We start from the raw sequence: 19,437 nt of genomic DNA, 5'->3' as shown, positions 1-19,437 counted from the left end.
ATATCATGTAATATGTTTTTTTTTTCCCCCCATAAAGCAGAACCTTTGGATGAACCAGTTTTGATACCAAAGATGCTTTTGATTCAGCTTCCTCATGATTTTAGTGCTGGCATTTTTACACTACAACATTTCTGTTTCATCTATCATTTGGGTTTCTGACCTTTGTCAGTAATGCCTTTTAAAAAGCTGTCTTGATATGGTTGGATAAGAGAGAACAAATAGTGGCATATTTGGAGGATTACAGCTGGAAAGTAGTCTGTGGAGCTTGATCAAAGCTGATGGGTAGAGATTGACGTGCAGACTTCAAAAGATGTAACAAAGTTATTTTTGGCAACATCAGAACACTCTGAATGTGTTCAACATTTCTTTCACATCTTCTTTGTCACATTAAAAATGAAAACATTTTGATTCTACTATTATTTATCTTTTCCTCTATTCTTAAATTATTATAGATTTCAGTCTTGCTATCTGATGGAATAAATTTAAATATTGTTTTGGAAGATTTCTTAGCTATTCTTCCATTACATTATTTTTACTATGTAGTCTTGGATAATTTCATGTTGAATGGAATTACATTGTATTTATAAATTAAAAAGGAACCAATATCTCTATCATATGGAATATTATCATTCTAATTTTATATTCCTCATACATTTCATATTTGGTGTATGTTATGTACTATCTAGTGAGTTTTTGCCATTTTAATTAGGATTAAATTATAATTAGTATTATTACAATTATTAATGAACATTTCTGTTGTAAAGGAGATCTATTACATGTTGAAGTTTATGTTCATTCACTTTGCTATATTTATTTTGCTTCTTTTTTTCATTTAACTATTCAGGATTATTTTTATATAGGCAGTCATATCTTACGTAAATGATTGAATGTTTTTGTTTTGTCTCTTCCCCATTATTTATACCTGCTTTTTTTTCCATTTCCACTTAAGAAAAAATTTCTTATTACTTAACTAGACCATATAGTGCAGTGGTGAATAATGCTACAATAGTATAAATTGGTGACATAGTTGACTTGATGGGCAGTGCTTCTAATATTTAATTATTATTTGCTATAGAATTCCAGTAACTTATCTTTATCAAATTGTGTGTGTGTGTGTGTGTGTGTGTGTGTGTGTGTGGATGTGTCTGCTAGTTAATTTCTTCCATTACTACATCTTTGGGAGTTTGCTGTGTTATAAGGAATACTTTTATATTTCTTCTGTGGATACTGGCTATTCAGATTTTTATTTCTTTTTGATTTTAAGTTTTAAAATAAACAATATAAAAACCATTTAATACATACAGTTTTTTTAATCATTGCAAAAACTGATTAATAGAATTAATTTAGAACTGTTTTATTCTGTGTAGGAATGAATCGTTTCTGATGCTGCTGTATCTTTTCCTTTTTTGCAGATTTGCCAAGCTAGTTTATTTTATTAACCTTTTAAAGAAATCCCTTTTAAATTTTATCTATTGATTTTTATACTAAAATGTAATTTTTTTGTTCCATATACATTCTATTTTATTTTTATTAGATGTTTTCTTAGAGTGTGTTATTTTTAGTCTTTTCCTGAAATGGTCAGAAATTCATTTATTTCCAACATTTATTATTTTCTTTTTTTTTTAAACTTTTTTTTTATTGAGTAATAGTCATTCCACAATGTTGTGTCAAATTTCAGTGTAGAGCACAATTTTTCAGCTATACATGAACACACATACATTCATTGTCACATTCCTCTTTTGCTATGAGCTACCACAAGGTCCTGTATATAATTCCCTGTGCTATATTTTCTAATAAATTTACTTGTAGCAGACATTTTTGCTTTGAGCTTCTCTGTGCTTTAAAGTTAGTGACTTAAAACAACTTTATTTTAGTCATATTTTTGTTGGCCAGACCTTTAGTAAGGGCTCAGCTGAAGGGTCACCTTCCAAAATAGCTTCTGCATTTTATATGACTGACAGCTTAAGTGTCTCTCTCTTTTCATGTGGTGTCTTGTCCCTAAAGGTCTCTGCATGTGTTTGGGTTTCTACCATCATGGAGGTCTTAGGTAGTAAGTCTTCTCATATGGAGCTTGGAGAATGTTCCAAGTGATGGGAAGTAAAAATGCAAACAGGCATAGCTTCAGTTCTGCAATATCATATTGGTTAGATGAGTCAGATTTGTAAACTCCACCTCTTGTTGGAAGAATGTCAAAGCATCTGTGGCTTTCTTTAATTCAGTACGACCTCTGCAGCTCCATATCCTAGCCCTTTGTTTTATATTTCTAAGTGGTTTATAATTTCAGATCTCTTTTGTTTTTTAATCTACAAATTATTTTGACAGTATTGTTCTTTGTTTCTTTAACTTAATGTTCACTGAAATGGTGACTTTTGAACTATCACTTAAAATTATTTTCTAGTTGTAACTCTTTTGGACAAAATATAGCCAACATAAATGTTGATATTTCCAATTTATTGAGATTTTCTTTGTGATCTAATATATACTTCTTTTTAATACTTCTAGAAGAACTTGATTTATTGAGCTTTTCAAATTCTCTGTGATTTCATTTATTTCTCTCTATTTTAGCTATATTCTAAACTGTTCAACTATGATGTAAAATGTGTCTGATTCACTTTATATTTATTATAGCTCATGCCTTATATGTATTGAAACTAGGTTATTAGGTATACAAAGATGTTTAATGTTTAATTTATTCATACCTCCAACTTTTATTATAAAGCAGTATTTTGCTAATGTAATATATTGTTAATAAATCTTTATTATCTAATAATACTAAAATCTGGGCACCACATTTATCTTTTTCTTTGTCCTCAGTAAGATACCTGTATTTTCTGTTTCCATAGAATTTAGATTCTCATGTGGGAGAGAATATGACATTCAAACTGGTTTTGAAATGTGAGCACTGGTTTGATGAAAAATAAATATACAAATGATGAAAATAACATGCTTCAATTCACATTTAATTTAAAATGCCCTTATATATTTTTTTATTTTCATATGGAAAATAAAAAATGAAAATTATTTTCATTTTTATATTTTTAAAATTAAAACTGGAGATAATTTACAAATTTAAGTTGAATTTTCTTCGGCTTCACCCCCAATGATGAAGGACAGAAATGATTATAACAAATGTCATGTATATATTTATTTTAAGACATCTATCACAACGAAATGTCTGGATTTCAAAGTGGAATAAATGAAGACATCCACTACAAAAAAGAAAAAGATCTGTATTCATTAAAAGCATGTTTTCCTGAATATATTCTTTTTAATTAGAGAGAAATTTAATTTATAGAGATTAGTAGAAAGTAGGAGCAAGTTGTCAGAATTCTCCTTAAAAAAGGGTATTAAGATGACTTAACTATTAAAATATTTGTTTACTGCTTGAATATAGTTTTACCTCATTAAATATGTTTAATATCACCTCTGTACTCATGATACATAATTAAAAACATACATACACACTATGGAGAGGACTAAAGGAAGCACTAGAAAACATGTCAAACATCCTTAAATTTGTAACATCACACAGTCACATGCTTTGATATCAAAACTGTCGTAGGATTTGATGCAGATTTAAATCAAGTATCAACCTGCATGGAACTCAGATATAATCCTTGGCTCATTTGGCTCCTAAGCCAGTTAAAGAAAAAGAAATGAAAGGAAATAAACGGAGAGAAAGAATATGGAAAAGAACGGGCTAGGGAAGGAAAAGAAGGGAAAAGAAACGATAAGATAGAAAAGGAAATTAATTTGTAAAGAGAATTTAAGTCACTGAGGTAAGATTAAAGATTTGTTAAAGCTGAGGTTTGTATGTGTATTGCATATTGGTTTATTTTGTGTTGCTATATATTTTGCCTTTTATTTATACTTACTGTTTAATGATACATTATTTACTTCTAAGAATTATACTCAATAATAGATAGAATAAGATATTTATTATTCACTATATTTCTCAAAGCTACGCAAAATTTGTTTCCAGCAACAACCAAACACAACAGTAGAGTCCTACATCAGCTGTAGAAGTACGGTGATCACAGAAATGTTACCTGCGATAAGTCTGTCTCCAAAGTGTAATTCTTCCAAAGTCAAAAATAAGATACAGTAGCAAATGTCAAAATAAGGGAAAAGAGATTGTTTGCATATGGAAAATAAGAATACATATATAATGTAACCATTGTATTTTCTATAAAGAATCCTTGATCATTCAAGTTAAACCCCACTTAAGGGTTATCTATGTCGCCTCTGACTGTGAGAAACATACAAATCCATATTCTTAAGGGAACAGTAGCTTAGACTTGCTTGCCTCAGTGGTTTTCTTTATATCTTTTGAATTTGTGGCAGTCAGTTCTGGTGCCCCTGAAGTAATCATACAAGGTAAAGTCTCATCTTTTGGCAGTCAGCCACAATTCAAGGAGATGCTTTGTATAATCTTATTTTAGGATGGCAGAGTTTCCCCATAGCATATTTCAGAAAATGTCCCAAAAGACAGTTTAGCAATAGCCACCAGCACCAAGTCTATACGACTGTCAGCAATGAAAGTACAAGCTGTTGGGTAGAATTGTTTTACAAAAAAAAAAGCTGTTTACTTGTTTGATAGAGTCAGAATGTTCTGCTTTGTTTTGTTTTATTTCTTTAGAGCAAACCCTTTTACTTAGTTTCTGGCATTCATTTGTCACAGGAAATATCTTGGTAAACTTCTTTCTCAGTCCTCTTTGAGATGAGGGTAAAATTTCAGAAAATACGTAATTAGTCAAATTATGTTTGATTACTGTGAGAAAAATTATCTAGTTCAGTATGATCATGTAATTTTAAAATCAGGGATCAATATATGTAATTTTACATTCTCAGCTTATTCTACCCTGTTTAATTTAAATTAGTTAAATGGAAACATTGAGTATAAATAGTAACTCAGATAAAGCAGCTATAGAAATACTCAAGCTCACCAATAAACTGAGTTTCCAACATTTTTGAAAAAAAAACCCCAAATTTCTAAATAAATAATTACTTTATTTTAATTTTCTTGCATGTAATTCTGTACATAATATAAAATTGTCCTACTTATGATGATATACTTAGTATAATTTACTTCTTTTTTATGAAACTTACTGACAACATCCTCATTAAATGTGTGAAATAATTAAAGTTCTCGTTTATGTTTAATATACTTGGTGGACAAATTTAGGAAATGGAAGGGAACTATTCTGTAACACTTGGTGATTGACAGTATTTATATTTATATTAAAAATGACAATGTTACATTATTATATTTATATCAGTATGTATGCTTTTATTATGTAATTTTCTGGTTTTACTGTTTCTGCTCACTCCATGATACACAAACTTTATGATGAGCTTCTATGGTATTCTGCAATTCTAAGATATAATATTTTAGCCATAAAGAATAAGTAAATTCTTAAATGTTATTTGAATGTCATTGGATTTTATGCATAGCTCTGAAACGTGGCTGTGATGTCAAGACCTGCATCACTGCCTATTTTTTCACTGCCCAGAGCACTCTAAGGTGTCAGGCTTTTTGGTTAATTTCTCAACTTTACTGACTTCAAATAGGGATTTTGTCCCTTAATTTCACTGCTTCAGGTAATTGGGGAAAATAATATTTATATTAATTGCAAATTGTTTAACTACTATATTCTCAGATAAAGGAGAGTTTTGTTGGAACAATTGAGATTTGTGTTTCTGTTTAAGATCATGAAGCCCCAAGGAAGGGTGGAATCAACAGTATGGGGGATGGATGGATGGGAGGGAAGTATGATCAATCAACTATAGAGTTAAAAATGACATAAAATAAGAGTATATAAAATACAGTCATCCAGTTTGGAGTGCAGAAAAATAATCACTTATATCTTTATTTGAATCTCAGTAATATGCCGCTGAATGCATTAGCAGGTCCCCAGCACGTCTCAGGATTCTGGTGCCTCACAGTAATGAAGCAATAACATTCTCTCAAAGTGCAAGGGTGCATTCCACTGAATAACATAGACAGACACTACACTGTGATACTTTAATCAGAGAAATCTACTGCATTGGCAGCTTTATTTTTTTTAACACCTCAATCTTGAATTCACAATAGCATTTTAATGGTATAACATGAAAACATTGAAAGATAACGGGTTTGAGAGTATATATGACATGTATGTAAGGAGAGAGAGGCAGTGTGAAAACAGTCTAAAGTGTGAAAATACTCGGGGATGTTGCAGTGTTTTGTATGCTGTGGCTGAGCCGTCACTTAGGCAAGCTTGGAAGCCGTCACCGTGGATACCGTAATTTATGTACTAATGAAATCCTATCGTTTTAAATTCAGTCTGGGATTCAAAATGTGAAAAAAGAAAATCCCTATGTACAGTTTTAAAAAATTACTCAAATGGATTTTGAGAGAATCCTATCTTACGGTTTTTGAGGAATCATAAATCATTCTTAGTTCTCTCATGATTTTGATGTAATTTTTTCCTTATAAATCACTCTAGACCACGGACCCTCCCTGATAGGGTTAAAAAGCCACACACTCAACAGTGATTCAGTGGTTTGTTTAAAATCCAGTGTTACCCACTGAATGCCACAGCCTTAGCCCTCCCCGCTCCCCCCTGCCACTCCGTGAATATTCAACCAAGTGTAGCAAAACTAAACACATGAGTTATTTCACAGTCAGAAAATTGTATTTTTCAATCTGTGAAATTTCAAAAGCTTAGGAGAGAAAAAGGGAATATATAAACCTGTGAGGCAAAGGAAGGGTTAAAGCAGACTACTTCTACTGTCACTATTTCAACACATAAATTAACATTAAAATGGATGCTTCCTCACATTTGGATTACTGTTTGATGTTTTACAAATACTATTTCCTAGTAAGGATGTTCTTTCATAAATTAGCATCAAAATTCCTAAAATGTCTAAAAATTTTATTATGGTATACTAAAATGCGTACAAAAGTAGTGAGTAAAGCAGAGTAATCTCCCATGTAACCACAAATTTAAACAATTATTATGCAATGGCCAATCTTATTTCACTGATACCTTACCCAGTAAATCCCTTGGAATAGTAGAAACAAAGGCCTGATATCATTTAAGTTTGACTATAAATACTTCAGCATATGTCTCTAAAAGATAAGAATTATTTTTCTTAATAGCAAATTCCTAAGAAAATAACAATAATCCCTTGATGTCATTAAATATTCAGTCACTGTTGGAATGTCCCCAGTTGTCCTAAACATTTTTTTGTTTTGTACTATTGTTGGAGTTTTAATATCTCGATCCATATAAGGTTTATGTATTGGTGATTATTTCTAACATGTTTAGCATTAAGATTCTCTCTCTCTCCTTCATTTGAGAGTTAAGTTAAAACATGATACTCCATTCTTACTTCATAGTTCAGTGAATATTTCCTTAGGGCTTAAACACACAGTGCAGTTTTTTTAAAAATAAGAAAATTAACATTGAGAGAATACTATGATATAATATACTGGAACTCAGTGTCACTAACAGTCTTTTATTTATAGGAATACCAAAATTCAGGTCAGGATCCAATCCAGTAGAACGTATTACCTTAGTTGTCATAGTCTTCAGTCTCCTTTAATCTAGAATACCCTTTCTTTATCCATGATGAATTTGAAATTTGGAAAAGGACATTGTTCAGATTTTACTTTTTTATTTTTGTAAACAATTGATCAGTTTAGGTTTGTGTGATGTTTTCTTAAGAATAGAAATATCACATGCATTTTAGTAGAATACATACAGAGATGATGTTTTATGCTTCTTGGTGCATCATCTTAGGAAACATGATTTTTAAATTGTCGTATGACGGATGATGATAACTTTAATCACTTGGTTAATATGGTGTCAACCATTCTTTCCATTATAGCTTTACTATTTTTAAATTTCTAATCAATAAGGAATCGTAAGAAGGTACTGGAGACTATGCAGAATGCTGTTTCAGGTTAAATATTCCCCACTAGATTTAGCATCATTAATGATTCTTGTGTGACTCAGTTATTACTATGATATTGTTCTAACTTCTTCAAGGTTGGAGTTAGGGATGCTGGTAATCAATATCTTTGACATTTTTGGTTGACATTTTATTATAAGGGAGAACTTCTATTCCCCCATACACACATAATACTTTACAAATAATTTCTAGTTTTTAAAAAAAATTTCCATATTTGAAATAAATATCTCAATATATTCATTAGTTATTAGTGACCTTAAGTATGTAGAAACTCCCTCATACCTGCTAGCCTACACTACTCTAAAACAAAAACCTATTATTTAGAATTCAGCATTTATTTATAGTTTTATTTTTTCCTTTGGTCTGGAGGTGGTATAACCATCAAGATACATTGTTCGAAAGTGATTTGGGTTGCTGAATTCTATCACTTCTCACCTTCTTAAGAACTTTACTCTTGGAGTTATACCCTTGTACCTACATTTATCCACCTTACCTTGTGCATTTCCATCAGCATACAGGGTGCTTTATTACTCTCTCATCTTACAAATGGAAAACAGTGACAATTTAACTTCTTCCCTTCCAATTTGGATGCCCTTTATTTCTTTTTTCTTGTCTGATTACTGTGGCTAGTATTTTATTCAATACTATGTTAAATAGAAGTAAAGAGGGTTGGCATGCTTGTCTTGTTTCTCATTTTAGAGGAAAAGCTTTTAGCTTTTCACCATTGAGTATGATGTTAGCTGTGGGTTTGTCATATATGGCTCTTACTATGTTGAGATGTGTTCCCTCTCCCCCAACTTTGATGAGAGTTTTTATCAGGAGTGGATTTTGAATTTTGTGAAATTATTTGGTGCATTTATTGAAATGACCGTGTGATTTTTTTCCTTTCTTTTGTTAATGTGGTGCATCACATTGATTGATTTGTGGCTTTTGAATCATCCTTGCATCCCTGGAATAAATCCTACCTGATCATGGTGTATGATCCTTTTTATATATTGTTGAATTTGGTTTGCTAATATTTTTGAGGTTTTCTGTATTCACATTAACCAGAGATATTGGCCTTTAATTTTCTTTTTTTGTAGTGTCTTTGGTTTTGATATCAGCATAACGGTGGTCTCATAGAATGAATTTGGAAATACTCCTTGCTTCTTTATTTTAAACCATACCATTATGATAATTAAACATTTCTGTATCTAAATGCATCAGTGCCCACCTGAAAACATTGAATGCAATAATTTTTTCTACTTACATGCTATTTTGATTCTTATTTTAGTGAACTGTAGACTTTCATATATTCTTTATAAATGATATAAGACTTTCTTCAAGTAAATTCTTAGGGATAGAATATGTGAAATGTATGTGTAACCATTGTTGCTCCAAATTAATGGAGTCAGTTGGGTTTGCAAGAAATCCTTCCACATCTTTTCAATACTACCTTACTGTCTTTGAAAGGAGAATAATGTATGAATTCTTGGTGCCCTCCACCAGTTTTTTCCAATCTATACAGTGTTTAGCAGATATTTTTTCTCAGTGATGGTTAGCACCATCTGCTCATTCCGTTTTGGTACTAATTGAGGCCAATCCATGATCCCATCTCAAATTCTGCCTCTCTTTAGTCATTTTAGTTAGCTTCTAGTGGATGGATTGGAAGCATACTTGGCACTATCTTATTTTCAAGAGATCTGCCTTTAAGGTATTTTTTTTCCTTAAATTTGAAATCAAACTATATTTGGATGTCTGTATTATGGTTATCCCATTTTCCATAAGCCCACAAACATTTGATCTAAAAGAGGCTGTATACACACATACCAAATTGACAGTTTAATTGAAATGAACACTTACTTTTTTAAAAAAGAAGAAAAAAGAACTCTTGTCAGAAAAAAATAGTCAAATATATGTGTTTTTTGTTTCTTCAGAAAGTTACTTTTTCAACCTAACAGAGTTTTAATCTCAGTTTAACTGAGATGATTAGTCTATATTGTGAATAGACATGTCTTATTTTCTTTCTATATCTGTATCCTTGTAATTTTATGTTTTTGGTTTTCTTTATAGCCTGATTTGTTCTAGGTGCAATATGAAGTTGTTTTGTTCTGTTTCATCATTATGGGGAAAAATAACTACTCATCTCTGCAGTTAGTTCTATTCTGTTTGCCAGCACAAGGACTCATATTCTTTAGGGAACATTGTTAGAAGCAGATATATAATAAAAACCATACCAACAAGCTCTTAAATGTGTAAGTCCCCAGATGGTGTATGGTCAGGAATTCAGAGATCAAAGAAATGACCTCAAAGAAAATTCATTTACAAATATTGACAAGTGTCCTTTCAAAGATTATTTTTTAACCCATTTTTAAAGATGAAAATAGGTGAATCCATGAGTCAGACAACACCACCAGTATCCAAACCATTATACCCTAGAAAAGGATTAAATTCTCCTGGGATATGGGTATGCAGAAAAAAAGTAGAAGGTACTTCTGTGCCAAGCAAATATTTGAAATCTGTAAACCTCCTCTCTATAAGAAACGCACAGGTCGAAAATGAGATAATGTAGAACTGTTAGACAAATATGCACTAAATGGGGATAAAATGCAATCAACAAACAAATATTTTGACTTAACTTTTTAATCTTTAAAACATCAAATTGGACCCAAGCACTATTTTGGACATTTCAGATTTGGGCACATTATAGATGTCTGATAAAAATCTAGTTGAATTAGTGATAGGATACACTGATCTGTAAAATCATATTAATTGTAGATAATCTTCAGTTTCTCCAACTAATAATAGAGGATCTAATTTTGAGAATTTTGGAGAGAGACAGAAGAACATTAAAAAAAATGCAGTAATTTAAAATTCCTGAGGAAACCTTATGGAAGAATCTTTATTTTTATGGATCTCAGTTGCCCCTAACTTTTGAAATCATTTGATGCTTTTATAAGCCTGTTTACTAACCAGTTAGGCAAATCTGACCTTAGAAAGAAATGCTAAAGATCAGAAAGAAGTGAATAGTTTCTAAGCCATCAATAGCATAATAAAGATTTTAAAACACATTTATAATAGCAGTATTCCATTGCTTTTAACTCTCAGATACTGTAGATGGCAGCTATTCATATAAACGAAGTCAGAGGGAAGAATGTGGCTGAGGGAACGTCAGCCAGGAACCTGAGAGCTGCTGTACCTGCCACACCTAATTCTAGCAAAAGTGCCTCGCAGGGAATGAGTGGAGTGCTGTAGAAACAGGGTCATCAGTGTCCATAGTTTGATATTTGCATTATGATATTGTATCGACTAGGAAATCATCCTGTCAGGCCCCAGGAGGGAAAGAGAGAGTTCCCGGCTCAAGTCCAGGACAACCATATGTATGTTTAACCGAAACAGCGTAGACTCTGAGCTGGGAATTAGTTTTAAATTCAAAACAAAACAAAATTAGAAAATGCCACTGTGTTTTTATGAGTTTCTTTGTCAGACATGTAAATTAGAGGAATTACTGTTAAAGTATCACTGTCCTTAACTGTGATCCTTATCCTTGATTCAGCAAAATGGCGTTAGCCAAGGAATTCCCACTCACAAACAGAATGGAAAGTGTGACTGCTTGCTACAATAAAAAGAATTAATCATTTCACTTGTCTTCCTGTGTTCTATTTGATAAGAAATTGCTTGGTGTTAATAGACTCAATAATTGGTTTGAAGAATGAGAACTGTGATATCCATTTAAAACAGAGCATTTCTTTACTACCAGCATAGCTCTAAAACTCTAAACCAAGTCGTGTTCAAAAATAAAAACATAATCAGGTGATACAGCTAAACAGGGCTTGGCAGCCATTATGACTTTTATTTCCACTGAATTTTCTGATCTAAAATTAGTTGCTGTCATGTGAACAAAATGTTCTATTAATTATAAACTAAAGTTTCTAAAGTTCCAGTTCATCTGTTAGCACAATATTTCATTTAAAGCTGGCACTTTATAGCCATTTGTTGAGTAAGTGAATGACTCAACACGTTGAACAGAGTGAATACATGAGTTGATCTTCCCTTACATCTTTCCGTTCCTATGTGTGTTTATCATGAAAAAAAACTCAGAACCATTATCTTGACAAGATACATAAATTTTTTAACATTTTTTATTGATTTATAATCATTTTACAATGTTGTGTCAAATTCCAGTGTAGAGCACAATTTTTCAGTTATACATGAACATATATATATTCATTGTCACATTTTTTTCTCTGTGAGCTACCACAAGATCTAGTGTATGTTTCCCTGTGCTATACAGTGTAATCTTGTTTATCTATTCTGCAATTTTGAAATCCCAGTCTATCCCTTCCCACCCTCCGCCCCCTTGGCAACCACAAGTTTGTATTCTATGTCTATGAGTCTATTTCTGTTTTGTATTTATGCTTTGTTTTTTTGTTTTTGTTTTTGTTTTTTAGATTCCACATATGAGCGATCTCATATGGTATTTTTCTTTCTCTTTCTGGCTTACTTCACTTAGAATGACATTCTCCAGGAGCATCCATGTTGCTGCAAATGACATTATGTTGTCGGTTTTTATGGCTGAGTAGTATTCCATTGTATAAATATACCACCTCTTCTTTATCCAGTCACCTGTTGATGGACATTTAGGCTGTTTCCATGTTTTGGCTATTGTAAATAGTGCTGCTATGAACATTGGGGTGCAGGTGTCATCCTGAAGTAGATTTCCTTCTGGATACAAGCCCAGGAGTGGGATTCCTGGGTCATATGGTAAGTCTATTCCTAGTCTTTTGAGGAATCTCCACACTGTTTTCCATAGTGGCTGCACCAAACTGCATTCCCACCAGCAGTGGGAAAGGAGGGTTCCCCTTTCTCCACAGCCTCTCCAGCATTTGTCATTTGTGGATTTTTGAATGACGGCCATGCTGACTGGTGTGAGGTGATACCTCATTGTAGTTTTGATTTGCATTTCTCTGATAATTAGTGATATTGAGCATTTTTTCATGTGCTTTTTGATCATTTGTATGTCATCCTTGGAGAATTGCTTGTTTAGGTCTTCTGCCCATTTTTGGATTGGGTTGTTTATTTTTTTCTTATTGAGTCATATGAGCTGCTTATATATTCTGGAGATCAAGCCTTTGTCGGTTTCACTTGCAAAAATTTTCTCCCATTCCGTAGGTTTTCTTCTTGTTTTACTTCTGGTTTCCTTTGCTGTGCAGAAGCTTGTAAGTTTCATTAGGTCCCATTTGTTTATTCTTGCTTTTATTTCTTCTAGGAGAAAATTTTTGAAATGTATGTCAGATAATGTTTTGCCTATGTTTTCCTCTAGGAGGTTTATTGTATCTTGTCTTATGTTTAAGTCTTTAATCCATTTTGAGTTGATTTTTGTATATGGTGTAAGGGAGTGTTCTAGCTTCATTGTTTTACATGCTGCTGTCCAGTCTTCCCAACACCATTTGCTGAAGAGACTGTCTTTATTCCATTGTATATTCTTGCCTCCTTTGTCAAAGATGAGTTGACCAAAAGTTTGTGGGTTCATTCCTGGGCTCTCTATTCTGTTCCATTGGTCTATATGTCTGTTTTGGTACCAATAGCATGCTGTCTTGATGACTGTAGCTCTATAGTATTGTCTGAAGTCTGGGAGAGTTATTCCTCCAGCCTCTTTCTTTCTCTTCAGTAATGCTTTGGCAATTCTAGGTCTTTGATGGTTCCATATAAATTTTATTATGATTTGTTCTAGTTCTGTGAAATATGTCCTGGGTAATTGGATAGGGATTGCATTAAATCTGTAGATTGCCTTGGGCAGTGTGACTATTTTAACAATATTGATTCTTCCAATCCAAGAGCATGGGCTATCTTTCCATTTTTTAAAGTCTTCTTTAATTTCCTTCATCAATGGTTTATAGTTTTCTGTGTATAATTCTTTCACCTCCTTGATTAGGTTTATTCCCAGGTATTTTATTACTTTGGGTGCTATTTTAAAGGGGATTGTTTCTTTACTTTCCTTTTCTGTTGATTCGTCATTAGTGTAAAGAAATACAACTGATTTTTGAACGTTAATCTTGTAACCTGCTACCTTGCTGAATTCTTCGATCAGCTCTAGTAGTTTTTGTGTGGACTTTTTAGGGTTTTCTATATATAGTAACATGTCGTCAGCATATAGTGACACTTTCACCTCTTCTTTTCCAATTTGGATCCTTTTTATATCTCTCTCTTGTCTGATTGCTGTGGCTAGGACTTCCAAGTCTATGTTGAATAGGAGTGGTGATAGTGGGCATCCTTGTCTTGGACAAGATCATAAATTTAAAGGAATCCTTTTTTTTTTAATTTACAGAAATAACCTCATTCCATTTTTTTAAAGGTGTGTCAAAAGCTGACATGCATTATCCTGCAAAGTAGAGACTGTAGGATTGCATGAGTGCAGGCAGGGAGGGAGTGCAATTGCCCTGGACAGTTTTATTGAACTAGACTCACTCACACATGAATTAGAGATGAAGAAATGAAATGAAAACAGATGTCTCCAAGCAAGATGGGTATGAAAAGGCTTGGAGCAGCTTTAGTATAGTAGCCAAAAACCAGAAGCAACTGGAATATTCACCAACAGAAGTATGAATAAACAATATTATATCCAAACAATGTAATACTACTCAGCAATAAGAAGCAGTCCTCTTCAGATAACAAACAATAACATAAATTAATCTCAAAATATATTATTCTGAGCAAAAGAAGCCAACCACTAAAAATGTATATGATATGACTTTATTTATATGAAGTCTAGAGCAGATAAAATGTGTCTGTAGTGATAAAAATTAGAACAGTGATTTCTTGTGGAAAGAAGTGGGGATGACTGGGCACAAGAAACACAAGGGGATTTTGGCAGTGCTGAAAATGTTCTGTATCTTTGATTTGGGTGATAGCTATATGGGAATATACATTTGTCAAAAACCATTGGGCATCTATACATTTCACTTTATAGAACTAGAAATATAGATTAGAATCACCTGGGAATCTTGGAATGAAGAATGAATTACCTATATACACATCAATCTAGATGGATCTCAAAAAAATATTATATTGAGTGAAAGAAGCCAGGCACAAATAGTACACTGTTTATGACTCTGGTTTTAGTAGTTTCAAGAACATGAAAAACTGATCTCTGGTGATAGAAATCAGAACACCAGTTTGTCAGTGGGAGCGAGGGGGCTACTCTCTGGAAGGGGACACTAGAGAACATTCTGGGAGAATGGATATGATTTGTAACTTGGTTGGAGTGTTGATTTCATGAGTAGATACACTTGACAAAATTTATCAAATTATATATTAGAATCTGTACACTTCAGTGTATGTAAATTTTACCTTAAAAGTTAATAATAAAGAAATAAAGCTGTGTATTGCAGAAAAATGTTTGATGGTTGGTAGTGGGAAGCTGATTTTCTCTCTCTTACTCTCCAGATGTGAAGATGTCATATCCTTTACTGTGAGGATATTCTCATCATGTAGATGAGGATTCCTAACCATCATTCTCTATTAACCATCAGCTCATTTCTGCTTCAACTTTGGATTCATAGAAGCTGTAGTGAGGATGTCACTAATTTTTCTTTTCATTAAAGTAATCCACAGCTTTAATATAGAAATTACAAAAAAACAGAAACATAAGAAGTAAAATTGGCATTCTTTTAGAGTAACCAGCCAAATAAAAATGGAATCAGAAGAATGATTAGGTGAAAATATTTTCAGGAATAAATCCCCACATTCAGGCCAAAGAATGAACTAAATGAAGGTGAATTTGATATAAATTAGCTTTTCTAAATTAAGACTATATATTCAAGAATATGTCAACAATAATATTTAATAAAGAAGAACAAACTATAAAGTCTTTATTGTCTGATCTCTGTCTCAAAAGGTCTTATTTTATTTTGTTATTCTCCAAGTCTCTTGAGATATTAAGATAGCTAGCAATCCAGAAGCTCAACTTAGGTTCAGTTAGTACCAAGGCTGTACCAGACATTACTTTTACTATTTTTTCTTCCAATTCTCCAGAGACCAACTAGCAACTGACTAAACAAACAAATGAACAACAACAACAAACAGCAGAAGAAGAAATAATGGAAACTTACAGATAATACCACATTTATCTCTCTGTTAAGTGCATTGTGGCTCTGGTGAAGGAAAAAAAATACCCAATTTACAATATTTACAATTGACAGAAATGCCACAAAATACCTAACTTGAAAATTAAATACACATTCCCCTTAAACACAAAACTGGAGAATCAAAACACAACAAACAAGCAAACAAAAATGTCTCCTTTTTATTACTGTGAAAAACCTAGCCCAGTACAATTCCTGAACTCCACTATTTTCCACTCCTGCACCTTCTCCCCCAGTCACTCTTTACCTATTGGACAGAGAGAGTGCATAACAGAAAGAAGAGAGCCAGAAAGAGAAAAAAGGACAATGCATATACACTAGAAACAGAAGCATGGCACTCCAACAGAAGAGAATCAAAAAGAACGATGTTCTATTACAATCTCTTTTTGACATTGTTTCTTTTCGATAATTGCTTCTTGGATCAGTGTATTTTCTATATATGTATATGTGTATTAAAACTTAATATGTAGTTATGTATTAAAAAATCCTGTTCTGTTCAAAAGAAATACCAGAAGAGGAAAATATCCAGTGATTTTTGTTATCTACCGTATATCCTTTTCCCTTTAGTAAAATGCTTGAGCACTTTATATAACAGTCCTATTTGAGAATTTCTGTTTGAACTCATGTTATGTGGCAATTTACAAATACATCTCTCCCTCTCCAATTACTCTCAGCTTCATATACAGAAATACAAGCTCTGGGACACTGCAACCACTCAATAGACCTGTTGATTATTCTTAGCTACTCATTGATGAAGCATAAAAACTTCTGTTGCTAAAAGAAAAAATCTTTTAATAGGATGATGGTTAATAATTTCGTCTCTGGGGGAAAAAAGATGAAAGGAGTGTTGCAGAACTCAGTTACAAAAAAAAGAAATAATGATAATTTCTTTCTAAGAATGACTGGTTCAGGTAGAGTAACCAGCTTTGGAAGCATCTTTCATCATCGTACAGAAACTGATTATTATGAAAAACACAGGCTGTAGTGAGGTCACACATTTAAGTGGGCTTAAAACAGCACATAACCTGTATTTAGATCTTTTTTGCTATTTGATAATGTAACATTGTAGTGTTCTCTGCATAGCATGACATGACACGACAGATCTCCACCACAGTCTCTTATCATGCAGGAATGACCGACTGGAGCATTTCACCTTAGCCGTGAGGTCTCAGTATATCTCAAAAGATGTTGATTCTTTATTAATAATATTTATTTACTTGACTTTTGTACTTTATTCAAACATGTTCAAAGGTACGGAGATAAAGAGAGGTGGTTTGAAATGTCTACTAGACTCATTCAATACCTGACATCACATCACTTAAACCCTCCACTGTCTTGTCTTATCTCTATTTAGCATGTATTACAAGGCATGTTTTTTAAAATCCTTTTGTTAATTACATGTATCTTTCTGTTTCAAAATGCTTAGTCAAAAAAATCTGTTCTCCTAAAAGATACGGTTTTTTTTCTAGTTTTACTTCTTCCTGCCACTGATGGTATTATTAGAAAATCTCAAATTAATCTCTCCTACCTTCAGTTCCTGCCGACCTTTACCACCGTGTAACGTCTCCATAGTTTCTCCAGAAATCTCACTGGAGATTTCTTATCATGAAAGGTCTTGATTTTTAGCAAATACTTCTGCATCTACTGAGATGATCATGTGATTTTTGAACCTTTGTTCTCTTAATGTGGTGTATCGCATTAATTGATTTTTGTGTGTTGAACTATTCCTGCATCCCAGAGATAAATCCTACTTGGGCTTTTGTATAATTTTTTTAATGTGCTGTTGGATTCAGCTTACTGGTATTTTGTTGAGAATTTTTGCATCTATTTCATCAGAGGTATTGACCTGTAGTTTTCCTTTCTTGTGGTGTCTTTGATTTTTGGTTATCAGGATGGCTTTATAAAATGAGCTTGGAAATGTTCCCTCATCTTCAGATTTTTGGGAAGGGTTAGTCCTGGATTTCACTGTGTTAGGAGGTTTTTGATTGCTGATTCAGTCTCCTCACACATAGTTGGTCTGTTCAGATTTTCTATTTCTTCAGGATTCAGTCTTGGGATGTTGTGTTTCTAGGAATTTTTTTCCATTTTTTCCATGTTAACTCATTTGTTGATGTATAATTGTTAATAGTAGTCTCTTATGATTCTTTTGTGTGTGTGTGTGTGTTTGGCATTAACATTATGTCTCTTCTTTCATTTCTGATTCAATTTATTTGGATCTTCTTTTTACTTAGTTATTCTAGTTAAAGTTTTGTCAGTTTTATCTTTTTTGAAAAAAACTCTTAGTTTCATTGAGTTTTTATGTTTTTTTTATTTTCTGTTTCACTTATTTTGCTATGATCTTTATTATTTCCTTCCTTCTGCTAGTTTCATGTTTATTCTTCTTTTACTAGATCCGTTAGACATAAAATCAAGTTAGGTTAAGGACTTGAATAGACATTTCTCCAAAGAAGACATTAAAAGGGGCAACAGGTGTATGTAAAGATGTTTAACGTCACTAATCATCAGGGAAATGGAAATCAAAACCACAATGAAATATCACTTTGTACCTGTTAGGATGGCTGTTGTATTTTTTAAAAGCTAATAAATACTGGCAAGGATGTGGAGGAATGAGACGCTTGTACACTTTTGGTAGGAATGCATAATGGTGCAATTGTTTTGGAACAATACGGAGGTTCTTTAAAAACTTAAAAATACAACTACCATTTGATCCTGCAATCCCGCTTTTGAGTATTTAATCCAAAAGAACCGAAATCAGATCAGAATGGTGCTTCAACTTCCTAGCCCACCTGGAGCACTCGTCCTCCTGTGTCTACTGAGTTTTGTAAGCCGTGCAGCTAGCTGCATAAGATGCACAGTCCTGCAAGCAATGCAGGAAGGGGATTAGGTCTGGGCCAGTGACCAGGGAAGGTGGCAGGGCTTTGTATGCTGGGTGGGGTTGGAGTGTGGTTGTAGGATGGGCATTCATGTTTGTTTCAGTGGCCTGGAGAATGTGCTAATGCACATTGTGAATAAAGTCATTAGGATACCTTGAATCTAGGAAAGAGAGCAGACCCCCCAGCCACTGGCTGCCATACTTTGTTTGGCCTTTGATAATGTCTCTGTTTTCATTATTATATTACATATAACAAAATCTGGAAACTTAAATGCTAGGTTTTACTTTCTAAATTTCTAAATTTTCCATTACAGCCATAAAATTAGATAAACCTAGCATGCCCATTTGAACATACCTATGAATTATTCAGTGGAAACTCAAAGTACACTCTTCTTCTAAAGCTCAAAAACTTTATCCACGTTGTTTTTTTCAGGAAGGAATTTAAGGCTCCCAAATCATTGGAATAGTTTGAGAGCAGCCTAA

At 32.9% G+C, this 19,437-nt stretch overlaps 1 long non-coding RNA gene across 1 annotated transcript; it reads right to left on the bottom strand.

Moving 5' to 3' along the window:
* Positions 1-423: 423 nt before the first annotated feature.
* On the bottom strand, positions 424-18,155 carry LOC116664856. The gene is made up of 3 exons (XR_004321348.1): positions 18,049-18,155; positions 801-804; positions 424-437 (listed from the first exon to the last, which is right to left on the bottom strand). It is a non-coding gene; the product is annotated as an uncharacterized LOC116664856 (long non-coding RNA).
* Between the last annotated feature and the right edge of the window lie 1,282 nt (positions 18,156-19,437).

Source organism: Camelus ferus, chromosome 7 (assembly GCF_009834535.1).
Source record: "Camelus ferus isolate YT-003-E chromosome 7, BCGSAC_Cfer_1.0, whole genome shotgun sequence".
Taxonomy (NCBI): Eukaryota; Metazoa; Chordata; class Mammalia; order Artiodactyla; family Camelidae; genus Camelus; species Camelus ferus.
This window is presented reverse-complemented; position numbering and strand designations above follow the sequence as displayed.